This window comes from Neomonachus schauinslandi, chromosome 5, assembly GCF_002201575.2.
Source record: "Neomonachus schauinslandi chromosome 5, ASM220157v2, whole genome shotgun sequence".
NCBI lineage: Eukaryota > Metazoa > Chordata > Mammalia > Carnivora > Phocidae > Neomonachus > Neomonachus schauinslandi.
This window is the reverse complement of record NC_058407.1, coordinates 82,204,409-82,217,374: the sequence shown is the minus strand read 5'-3', so window position 1 is coordinate 82,217,374 and position 12,966 is coordinate 82,204,409. Positions and strand designations below refer to the sequence as shown.

At 35.4% G+C, this 12,966-nt stretch overlaps 1 protein-coding gene across 3 annotated transcripts in view; it reads right to left on the bottom strand.

Moving 5' to 3' along the window:
• Positions 1–12,966, bottom strand: part of SOX5 (SRY-box transcription factor 5) — a 346,461-nt gene that overhangs the window by 124,348 nt on the left and 209,147 nt on the right. The gene's annotated exons all lie outside the window — the stretch shown is intronic.

Below are 12,966 nucleotides of genomic sequence, written 5' to 3'. Positions count from 1 at the left end.
TATCACATTAATGATTAATGCAAAGGTTGTCATCACTAAAATAAGTAGGCTTTTTCCCCCAAATATATAATTAAGCAAGATGGCCCTGGTGAACATGATTATTGGTTAGTGTTTGTCAATAAACATATGACCAAGAATTTAGGATCATACTAAAAATCACATATTTGACACTTCATTCTCCCTTACTCCTCTTCCCACATTAATTAAGTTATTTGGAAAATATTTAAATTAACACCTACTATGTACAAGAAAATGAGCTTGTCAGTAGAGAAACAAGAGTGAACAAGAAAAGCAAGATTCAATGTAATGTATGCCCATTACATTACAGTGGGGATAATGATAAAAAACTAAGACAAACAAATATCCAGAAAAGATTGCAAATTCACTCAGTTGCCAATCCTAACAGCAACCCTGAGCCATCTTTTCAGACTTGTTTTCCCTCTCTCTCATTGGCACTGAATGTTCTTGGGGCACTTGTGATTCTCATAGTGCTCATCATTTCTCACTTTAAAAGTCCGCCTTCGGTTTGTCCATTATTTCATCTTTCACAGTAAACCTCTGAGCTATTTCTGAGATTTTGGTTGTTGAGAATGTGCACTGTGGTTTGGGGGGGGGGTGTTTGAGAGAGAGGTGAGAGGGAGGGGGCAAGAGACACAGAGACAGAGACAGAGAGAAAAATAAGCACTATAAGAATGAGAGATCTGTTTTCAGCAATGACTCCAAAATTTGAAAGCATTTCTTTTAGCCAAAAGGATTTTAAACCTATCACGGCCACCAGAGTGAAACTAAAAGGGAATGACAACAAAACAGGAAGACAAAAAGAGTGTCTTAAGGTTAGCGCAGAAGGTTTAGATCACTACAGCCAGCATTTTTTGAGCATATTGGAGGAAAGATACACCTTATGTAGAAACCAATGGAAAACGATTAAAGACTCAAAATTAGAGAGTGCATACTGAACAAGCTTGTAGGAATAAGTGGTCTAAAACAAGAGATAGACATCCAAAGGCAAAACAGCATGGGTACTAGTTCATTGCAAGAAGAGGATGCTGAGCAGAATAACAAGCAAAGAAACAAACAGCAAACCAGCTCCTGTATATATTTTATACTTTGTTGTTTGTAAGTTATCATATTGTATACAGTACATCTCCTCCTTTCGAAGATACCATCAGTTATAGGATGTACAAATAAATTTAACAAGAGCATTTTAGAGGGAAGAAGAAAGGGATTTCAAATGAAATGCATATAAGGGTTATAAGAAGTATCCAAATTTCAAATACCTTAAAATTTGGGAAAAATAACTTCCAGAATTGTAGAAACAATAGGTTATTGTTTGAGTGCAGGAGTTCTCAAACTTGAATGTATATTAGAATCGCCTGGCAAGCTTTGAAAAATTCTCAATGCCCAGACTGCTTCCCAGACAACTGAATCTGAATCAAGAGGGGTGAGACCCAGCCATGAGCATTTTTGAAAGTTCCCCTGATGATTCCAGATTTGAGTACTGTCTTAAAGAAGGCTTTCAGTCACTGTCGACAAATCTTTTTGTCTTCTTCATGTTTTGCCTTGAGTTACAGAGCGCCTTCAGGTATATAAGCAGTTGAAAGGTAGACTGCCTGACTCTTATAGGTTCTGGGGCCCACAGGGTAGAACCAGATATTAAGCTAGATGGTTCAGAGAATTCCTTCTAATTGAGTCTTTTATCTGTTTTTATATGTCCCTTTTGTGAGAAACTTGTGATGGTTTGTTTTTACCTAAAGAAGAGCAACCAAATCCCTCAGCACGGTATTCAAGATTCTTCACAATTTGTCCTCAGTCTATCTTTCCAGATATGTTGCCCTTCTTCAGATCCTGTACTCTTGCCTCAAAGGACCATCAAGAGTTCCTCGCATACTCGGTGTTTTTCCATGCCTGAGTGTGTTCAAAAGTATTTTCTCCCTGTTTTGAGTGATTTCTCTTTTCCTTTTCTTCTTGGCAAAATTCTACTTATTTTTCAAAGGCTTTTGAGACCCACATAATGTGTTTGCCTGTGAAGCACTTCTTTCTTGTGGTGCCAGCTTTCAGGCAGAAAGAACTGTTACTTCTTTTAACCTCATAAAGCTAATACAATACTTACTGTATTGAATAATAGTTACTTGTATAACTCAAGTCTCCCTTATGACCTATGAGCTTATTTAGGAAAGAGGTTGTAACTTATTACTGTACCTCTAGAGCTTAGCACAGTAGCCGAAACCATTATATATGTATTGATAATTCATGAATAAAGAAGAACAAATTATATAGTCCTATCTTCTAAAATACATCTTTGTGCACCAACTCCAAATGTCCACAAAAGGCCTGTGGACAACAGTTACTTAACAACCAGAAAGGAATCCAATTTCACCAAAGAATGACAGCATAAAGTACTAACTGCTTTGTGTTCTTATTTTTAAGCCATAGCTAAATAGTCTTATACTTTATGATATGTCCATGATTCTTAGAATTATGTACGCATGAAGAAATAGAAAAGTAATCCAGATATATTAGAAATTTATTACATATTTCTATAATGGACAGATATGCCTGCCTATCACATTCTAGTATCATGTTGTTTAATTAAACCTTTACAGTATGTTTTAATAATAGGTAAAGTTACTACTCTATCTTTAATATTTTCTTTTTCAAATATTTCCTGGATTTTTTTTTTTTAAAGATTTTATTTATTCATTTGACAGAGAGAGACACAGCGAGAGAGGGAACACAAGCAGGGGAGTGGGAGAGGGAGAAGCAGGCTCCCCGCAGAGCAGGGAGCCTGATGCGGGACTCGATCCCAGGACCCCGGGATCATGACCTGAGCTGAAGGCAGTCGCTTAACCAACTGAGCCACCCAGGCGCCCTCCTGGATGTTTTTAACATTTATTTTTCCACATTAATTTTAGGATATGGAATTTCTATTTGAATTCATTAACCTGATGGCTTGATAGCCAATAGCAGGCCTTATCTTTCAATTTATTCAAATCTTCTTTTGCTTCATATAATTCTTGTAGATTTTTGGTAATTCTATTTTTAAGTTTGTTTAAAAATATTTTTATGTCCGGGGTGCCTGGGTGATTCAGGCGGTTAAATGTCTGACTCCTGGTTTTGGTTCAGGTCATGATCTCAGGGTTGTGGGATTAAGCCCCGAGTCTGGTTCTGTGCTTGGTGCAGAGTCTGCTTGGGATTCTCTCTCTCCCTCTCCTTGTGCCCCTCCCCCAGCTCACACACACTCTCTCTCTAAATAAAATAATAAAATCTTTAAAAATATATATATATATTTTATTGCTATCATAAAGGGAATGTTTTCTTGTTATATTGTTTAACTAGTTTTTGTGTGTACATAAACTATTTGTATGTGACAGTTTTTATCCAGGTAATTCACTTAAACCCTAATAATTAACTAATTTTTTAGGTGAAAATTCGAGTATTCTAAAGAATATATTGTAATGAATTCCAGTGCTTTTAAAAATCTGTCTAGTCTAAACCTTTTGTCTTATTATGATTATGGAAATGCATTTTGCTTTAGTTTTATAATTTGTTTTAGTGTCTAAATTTTCCAAGATCCAAATATATATAGAATAACAGAGTTTTAAGGTTGAGAAACAGTGAAATAAATATAATCCAAAATGTGTGGCTAATCCACATTTGCAACTAAAAATGCCTCTCAAAATACAGTTGCTCATTATTTGTAGAATCTATATGTGCAAATTTGCCTACTCACTAAAATTTACTTGTTACTCTCCCACCACCAAATTTACTTGTAGTAGTGCTTCTGCAGTTACTCACAGACATGCGCAAAGGAGTAAGAAATTTTGTTGGTGATTTCACTATTTAAAATGCATATAAAATCAATAATAAATATTAATAAGGTGTCTTTAAAAAGAAACACACATAAAATAAGGTTATGTGTTGATCAGGTGATGAAAATGGTGTGACCAAAGGCTCTCAGGAACCTAACTGTACTTTCCCCAGGAGCAGTTGTTTGGTATTTGCTAATTCAGCATTCATGGCAACTTTATAGAACATAACGAGTGCCAATAATGAGTACCAATTGTATTACTGCTATATCTTAACTAATTTTCAGTTTACTGCTACTGAAATTTAGTCACTCTTTGAGAGAAAAGGACACATCACATCAAAACAGTATAATGCTTTCTGGATAAATTCTAAAACTAGTTTTTTGGAGGGCTAGTACTTCACACTTACATATTTGCAGTTTTGAATATTTCCAAATCCTATTCACTATTTTTTTTTTCAAATCCTATTCACTATTAACTTCATTTATTTTCTTTGACTTAATGCATGAAATTCCTTTTAAGCTTCTAATTAAGGTTTAAAATGTGTGACATTTATAATTAAGTTTCAATAAAATTCTTTTGTCACAAAATTTTAGTCCTTTTAATAGGTAGCATGTTATTCACTAGTTAGAATAATAACCCACAATAAATTTAAGAGGCTACTTCCTTTAAGACGCCATATTATGTTTTAACATTTTTTATAATTTTACCATATAGTGCAATCTTGCCCTCGAAAATCCTAAGAATCCAACACAAACCAGCCACATTACCATACTTGTAAAAAACCAAGTTAATAGTTATCAATTATTCATAGCTAAATATTTTATATTTTATGTAGATATTCTATTGCAAAACCCTTTAGTGACTCCCTGAAACTATTCTATCAACTAGGTACTTAAGATTATTCATTTAGCCTTCAGTCACATGGCTCTATTTATTAGTTTATTCATTCAATCAACATTTTCACTAAGCAGAATGTGCACTTTTTTGGTAGCCAGGGATACAAAGATGAGTTCACATATGATGGTGCCTGCTTTCTAGGAGCTCTGGGTCAGTCTGGTGGGGTGAATGGATAGGTAACTATAATACACTGCCATTAATTCAACAACAGAGACTTGTATAGGATACTATGGAAGCACAGACGAGAGACTCCTAACAGCCAGGAGAAAGCAAGGCAAGCCTCGTGGAGATAGGTACATGAGGTTCAGGGTCTGAATGAATAAGTAGGAGCTAGCCAAGCAAAGAGATGGGAGTGTGGGAAAAGAATTCTAAGCAAAGGATGAGACATGAGCAAAGAAATAAGGACAAGAAAAAGCATCATGTGAAGGGGATGCCATCTGAGCAGTCTGGGATAGCAAAAAAGGTAAGAGGGAAGCAGTGGTCTATCTGAATCAGTTTGTGTGTCAGGGTAAGAAGCATGAAATTGATGTTAAATAGGTTAGGCAGAATACTATGATGGGTATATGGAGAAGGGATTTGAAAGACCAAGCACAGAGACGAGATAGGAAGTGATCAGGTAGTAAGCTAATAGAGTCAACCAGGCAATAGATTATGAGGGCTTGATCAGTAATAGTTTAGGAATAAGGAGAAAAGGCCAAGAAATATTTTTTTTTAAATTAGAGATGTTGATAATGGGGGGGGGTGTTCTATATGTGTGGATATGTAAGAAGTCTATGTACCTGAAGTATTTATATATATCCATATCTATATGGTGAATAAAAGGACATAGTCAAAAATAACTCTCAGGTGTCTAGTTTATGTATTTATACCAGGAAAAAAAGCACAGATGAGTAGTGATAGTTTTCATGGAAAGATAATGAATATGGTTTTGTATATGATGTGTTTGAAGTACCTAAATATTATTCTATTGGAGATATCTTGTTAGCAGACAGATAAGGCTCCAATCTGAAGCTAGGGATAAGATCTTTAGAGGCTACAGTCTGATGAGTCATCAGCTGTTAGAGTAAACTAAACAATCTAGAGAGGATCTAAAATATAAAGAGAAGAGACAGCTTAAAATCATCTTGGTCACAACAATAACTCAAGGATGGGCAGAGGAAGAGGAATCTACAAGTGGGGAGGTAAGGTAAAAATAAATCATGAGTACGGTGTTATAAAATCCAATGGAATTTCAAAGTTGATGTAGTGACTAAAAGTGGACATATAGCAGAAAGAGTATTTTACAGACAAAATTAATATAATCTGGAGTTGTTAGAGGATAGTGATGACTCTAACAACATCAATTCCATTACAACAGTGGATAGAAACCATATTTTGGTTTGCAGTCTGAATGAAAGGAAAAAAAAAAAAGGAGACACCAATGTAGACTTATTGTTAGAGAAGGTTCGAAGAGAATTGTTAAGAGAGATATCTGATAGCAGCTACCTAGGGACGCATAGACTTTATTTAGGTAGTAGTGTTTTCAGCACATTTATCGACTGACAGGAACAAACAGAAATTGAGAATTTTAAATGTAGGAAAGAGAGAAACTAACTGGTGGACCAGAGTTCCAGAGGAAGCTAAAAAACCAAATCAACATATAGGGATTACTTTTGAATGAGAATAACAACCCATTCTCTGGGCCATGAGGAATGGTGTTATTTGAGTGGATGTTAAGCAGCTATGTTTTATACACAGGTAAATGAGAAGGTAAGGAAAATCAGGCCTGACGAAAGAACTTTTCTCAGTGATGAAGGCAAGGTTATATGCCCAAAATGAGAGAGATGGGGATTGAATAAGGGAGTTCAGCAAGGGAAAGGGAGTTTGGGATCATCACTGAGAGAAATGAAAAACAAAGTAAACCATGAACAATTAAAAGGAATGATAGAAAATGCTAAAGCCTGAGGAGAGACCTCATGAAGTAGGATGCCGTGAATCTTCCCTTTCCTGTGATTCTTCTCAGAGCTTGTTACTGTGGTTGAGGAGCCAAGAAAGTGAATTCCAGCATTCAGGTTGGGGAAGAAAAGGAGATTGTGGGAATCCCACATTCCTCATGAGGAAACCAAAGTTGCTTTTGAGTAATGATGGGCTTTGGGTTCTACCCCAGGAAGAGAGGCTTGGAAGGCATTACTAGACTGGGAAAATAATCAAATAGCTAGAGGGATTTCACGGTATCAAGGAGCAGTTTGGGTGAGAGCTTGAAGAACAGGAAGTTAACTTAGGGTGGTAGATTTGCTTAAACTACGTTCACAAATGTTAACATAAAAGGCAGCTATATGATTTAAGTCCTCACAATAACAAATCAAATGTAAAATCTAAAACTTTCAAATGTTCCTCGAGAGTTCAGTCAGATGAGTACTGTTGTGTTCAAGCACACATCATCTTCAGGGATCAGTTCACCTGCAAGTAAAATTCAGCCACCTTCAGTGGGGAACACAGCAGCTGTTTAGAAGCACACAGGGATACTACACAGTAGTTTTTGAGAAAATGAAGAAGATAATATCCAAATGAGATTACAAGAGGGGTTTAGGTAGGCAGGATATAATTACCCAAACTGGAGTAACCGGGATGACAAAGCTGACTTTCTACCATTAGCGAGAAGAGGCATGGGATCTTCAATGACCACTAACGGTTTGTGATTTTTCATTTCATAGAACAGAAAGGAGATTTGTCAGTTTATCCAACCCAATGCAATGGTCTTTAGGAACGAAAAAAACTACACTAAAATGAAGAATAAAGGCGTCCACTTATCTTCCAATTAATCTACTAGGAAGACTAAAGAAAATCTCATCGAGAGATACAGGGACATAAAAACAGTGTGAAAATTGCAATGCCTGCCTCTCACTTCCCAACAGCCACACTGGGGTGGTATCACCTCTAATTTCATGTGATTCAAGACAAAGACAAAGTAGCCATATTCTTTTAGAACAAAAATGAACAGCCATGTGGATTTTTTTTACATAGTACTCTTCTTCGGCAAAAAGCCACAGAACTTTTTTAAAAAATCGTTTCCAAGGATGAAAGTGACTTTGCCAAGCAAAGTGGCTTCAAAACAGGCCTCAAAAATACTAATAGAAAGACAGATGGTTCTACTAAGAGCTTGGCTGCCAAAATTAAAAAAAAAAAAAAAGGAGAAAAAAAAAAGAAAGGAGTGATGCTATTGAAGCTGACTGCAAAGTTATCTGATGACTACAAATACTTTTGTCCCATTGCAAGTGCTAAGTCTGCCTCCAGGGCTGATAGAGCCAAACTACTAACTTCCCCACATCGATCCCCCTGTATTCCCACCCCTCCTAACTAAAACCTGTCAGTGCCAAGCCCCACAGAACAGCACAAGCATACACTTGATTCTGACTGACTGCTCGGCAGAAGCAAAATACTGCATTGAAGGACTCCTATTTAGGAACAGACCCACAAGGAAAATTGCTTTTCTTTTCAAAACTGCCTGTCACATTTTCTTTTTCTAATTCCCTCCCCCTTTCCTCCTCCTCTCTGTCACCGAAGGGCCCCTGGGCCCTATGAGTTTAGATGATACAAACTCAATTTGTATAAAGAAGGCAAGAAGCAGCATCACAGAGAGGTGGAGATAGTTTGCAAGGATAGAGAAATAATCCAGTCAAGACACAGTGCAATTTTCTTTCCAAACTACTACTACAATAATACCTCCACTTTATTTCCTTCAGGGCAACTGTCATTTCTTTTTAACCAGATTGCTACTAGATATAATAGAAACTGAAATATTATATGGTCACTGCCTCTTCCTTTCAATGGCTCATTTCACCATTGCATTTTTACTTTTGCATGATGCGTTTATTGTTGGCATTGTTACTGGCATACAACCACTTTCAGATGACGTAGAATTAAGACCTCTGTCACTTTAAGGCCATGAAATTTCATTCTTAGTACTATGCAGGTTTCACTTGTGTAGTTTTCTTTTCTAATAGTTACTTATTTTCAAAATTTAAGCATTACATTCTTATGAAGCACCATTTTAATATACATTAAACTCATATCAACCAAAACGATGGCATTTCTTATAAATATAAAACATGCTTAAACAAAGTATATTTGCTGATTTAAGGAAAAATCTCTATTTTAAAAGTTGATAATCATAGAAACTTGAGGGTGGCAAAAATATGGTGTTAAATAAGAAAGCAATTGTGAAAGAGTATGGGAAAAACAGTCATTTCATTTGCCAAGGACAATTTTGAGCCGAATGAAAGAATTAAAAAGCAATGATTAAAATATCTCAAATGATGCATTGTTTAGGATTAGATTATCATGTCTCTTAAAGGCAATATTTTACGTAGCTCAATAGCTGTTACTTGATAAAACCAAAGTCTTTCTTTATAATGCAACTCTATTTGTTTCCTCAAATGTGTGTGATTATTTGTATTACTTATCATGGCTCCTGACAACCAAACAGCCTAGTTCATATGAGTGTGCATGTTTCTCTGTTCGCATGAACAGAATCAGGCTTTGCAAATACTAATACAATCTTATTTTATATCATGCATTACTATGTCACTTGTCATTTACATGCAAATGAAAGACAACATAAAATATAATGGCCAACATGAAATATAATATATTTTTCAATTATATTTCTCAGGACAGCATCATTAGAAAATTTAATAAAATTCACTATTTATTGATTTCTGATTTATGATGTTTTGCTCGATGGCCTATAATAGATTATTAGTGATTTTCTTCCTCATGCAACATAAATCTCAGTTCAACATAAGTTCTTTAAAATATTACACCTCAAAAAATTATCATGTTGTGGGGAGGGTTAAACTGGAAGTGACTGCTCATGTGTACAGGATTGCTTTTTGGAGTGATGAGAATGTTCTGGAATTAGACAGTGGGGATGGTTACAAAACACCATGACTATACTAAAAACCACTGAATTGTATGCTTTTAAAAAGGGTGAATTTAATGGAATGTGAACTGTATCTCGATTTAAAAAAAAAAAGCTAAATGAATAAATTTTAAAAGATCACATTAAAAAACTACAACTTCACCACCATCTGAAGCAGGCAGGGTTAAATGCACTTTGAAATAGTCAGTCCAATATTAGAATAATGTTTTGTATTTTTATAAAGCTCCTGCACATAAATTAGTTCATTTATATTTATATCCTGCCTCTTGGAGATCAGCAGGTCAGGTATGGTTATTTCAATTTTATTAATAAGGAAATTGGAAAGGAAAACAAATAATTTGGGGATTTACCCATGATCACACTAGCCAAAACTAAAGCCAAGTCTAGAACTTAAATTTTTGAGTCTTCTCAATTATAAAAAAAGTTGTAAAACAAAAATGTAATAATTTTCTGAAATAAAAATACTGATTTATATAAAAAGAGTACAGAAACATCATCAATATTAATTCCCATATATTTGCTCAGCATAAAAACAGGATTACATTTAAATTATCTTTATTTTTTTTGTGAGATTTTATTTATTTATTTGGCAGAGAGAGACATAGCGAGAGAGGGAACACAAGCAGGGGGAGTAGGAGAGGGAGAAGCAGGCTTCCCGCTGAGCAGGGAGCCCGATGCAGGGCTCGATCCCAGGGCCCTGGGACCATGACCTGAGCCGAAGGCAGACGCCCAATGATTGAGCCACCCAGGCGCCCCTAAATTATCTTTAAAAGATAAAATTCTATTATGTTTTAAGAGATTTTTATAGCAAGGGTAGAATTTTGACTTTGATTTTCTTCTTCATATTATAGTTTATTAGTTTATTTTGCTTTATATTTTCTGTCCACACTGTTTTTTAAATTTTCTATGTGTATACATACTACTTTAATACTCTGAAAATTAATCAGAAAAACAGAGATGTAATAGAACATTATAGTGCCTGGCATATCATAGAAGAATATTTAATACAGGAATTGCTATCCTAAAGATCCCTAAAGATCTTAAATTTTTCTTTGACATGCGACTAAAGAATGACTGAAAATAAAATTTAAATTTTTCCACTCTGATTTTTATAAAAAACATATATAATACTAACATGTATTTCAAATCTTTTTTTTTTAAGATTTTATTTATTTATTTGAGAGAGAAAGAATGAGACAGAGAGAGAGCATGAGAGGGGAAGGGTCAGAGGGAGAGGCAGACTGAGCAGGGAGCCCGATGTGGGACTCGATCCTGGGATTCCAGGATCATGACCTGAGCTGAAGGCAGTCACTTAACCAACTGAGCCACCCAGGCACCCAATACTAACATGTATTTCAAAGTTTCCTGAAATCATTGCCAATTACTTTGACCTTTATTAGTGTATTTCTTGCTGAAATATCCCACAGCACTAGTATTTATTCTATGCAACGAGCATTGGATAATGAAATCTTTTAACATTTTCTATTTCTTGCCTGTGTTACTTTACACTTCCCTCTTTAGACTTAGGATATTTCCGGACAGAGACCTTTTATTCTTTGACCTGTTTTCAAATCAGAGACAAGGAGGTGAAGCAGAAAACTTCACCTGATTTCTACTCAAGAACTACTTTTTCCTCAAAATCCAGCTTTAGCATCCCTGCCTTTTTAAAGACTACCCAAACTCCCCAAGCAAAATATATTCATTCATGTGTTGAGTGCCCACTTTGTGCTAGGTACTGCTCTCGTGTCTAGGAATATTGCAATTAATAAGACAAACAGTACAGAAAAAATGAAAGAGGAAAAAGAAAGCTGGGATTGGAGGCTGCAAGTTTAAATATGGGATCAATGAGAACAGTGCCATAAAGATCTGGAAGAACTGACACAATAAACCTCAGTAATCTGGGGGAAAGTGTTCCAGGCAAATGGAAGAGGAGTTGCTAAAAACCTAAGGTAATAGGGCATCTGGGTGGCTCAGTCACTTAAGTGTCCAACTCTTGATTTTGGCTCAGGTCAAGATCTCAGTGTTGTGAGACTGAGCCCCAGGTAGGGCATTGCACTCAGTGGGGGAATCTGCTTAAGATTCTCTCTGACCCTCTCCCTCTGCCCCTCCCCTCACCAAATCTCTCCCTCTCAAAAAAACAAAACAAACAAACAAACAAAAAACCTTAAGGTAAGAGTGAGCATTGCTGTGTTCCACAAACCATTTGCTTCTGCCTCTACTCCATATAGGGATTCCACTAGGTTAAAATTAACTGTGTCTATTTCCATGAGTAAACTGCCCTAAGGGCAGGGCATAGAGAACTCATATTGGTATCCACAATATCCAGCTTACTACCTAGCATATAGTACATGTGCAATTTATGTCAATTGCACCAATTATTTTTAAAAAACAATTACTATTAGAAAAGGCTACTCATGTTTCAGTCTCAGTTTTTTATAAGAGTAATGAGTTTATTAAAACATTTCTTTTATACAATGGATTTTAGGCCTTATTTCATTTTCATTCAGGATTTAACATTTTTTTCCCTCAAAGTTAATGCTCTGAAATATGGCACATAGCCATGTTGTCATTTTTTTACCCCCAATTCATTACCTTCCTCAGACCCCAGTTTTAGTGTCAATTATGCTAAGTTAGGTTTCATGCCCTTCATTATTCCTCAGGAGATGAGAGAAGTCTGATGTGTCCTTACTGAAATACCGTAAGAACAGCAGTTAGATGTTATTTATGATAAAACTGCAATTTTTTATTACTTATATAGAAAGAATACATACATTAAAAGATTAGGAAATTAGTTCAAATGTGAGACATTGTGTGCCACTAAATACAGTTGAATTTTTTGCTGTTAGCCATATAGCAAGATATAAAGCAATGTGACTAAAAGGTGTGGAAACACATAATACAGTTTAATTTGTAGACATGAACTTGTATATGCAAAAAAAATTTTTTTAATTCTTGACTAAAAATTCAGGTAAATAGCTCTATCCTTAAACTATGTATTATTTTTATTTTAAGAAAATAAATGTAATTATACTGCATACATTTCTTTTATTCAAACTTTTCCTAGTGTGTAATTTCAATTTTTTAGCTAGCAGGTACTATATTGGTGTGAATGGCTAGTGCATGAGAGTTTGTTTATTTGTAGCATGCAAAGAGTATATGGAGTCAGTACTGAAAAACATTATATACATGGGAAGAAGCCCTCACAAGTATTCCTGCAAACAAAACCAAAAATAACATTTCAAACATCTCCCCCAAATGCAATCATATTAGGGCAGGTTAATGTCTAGTTCCATTCCTTAGGATGTGAAAAACCCCTGTTCTTTGAGTGAAAATGGACAC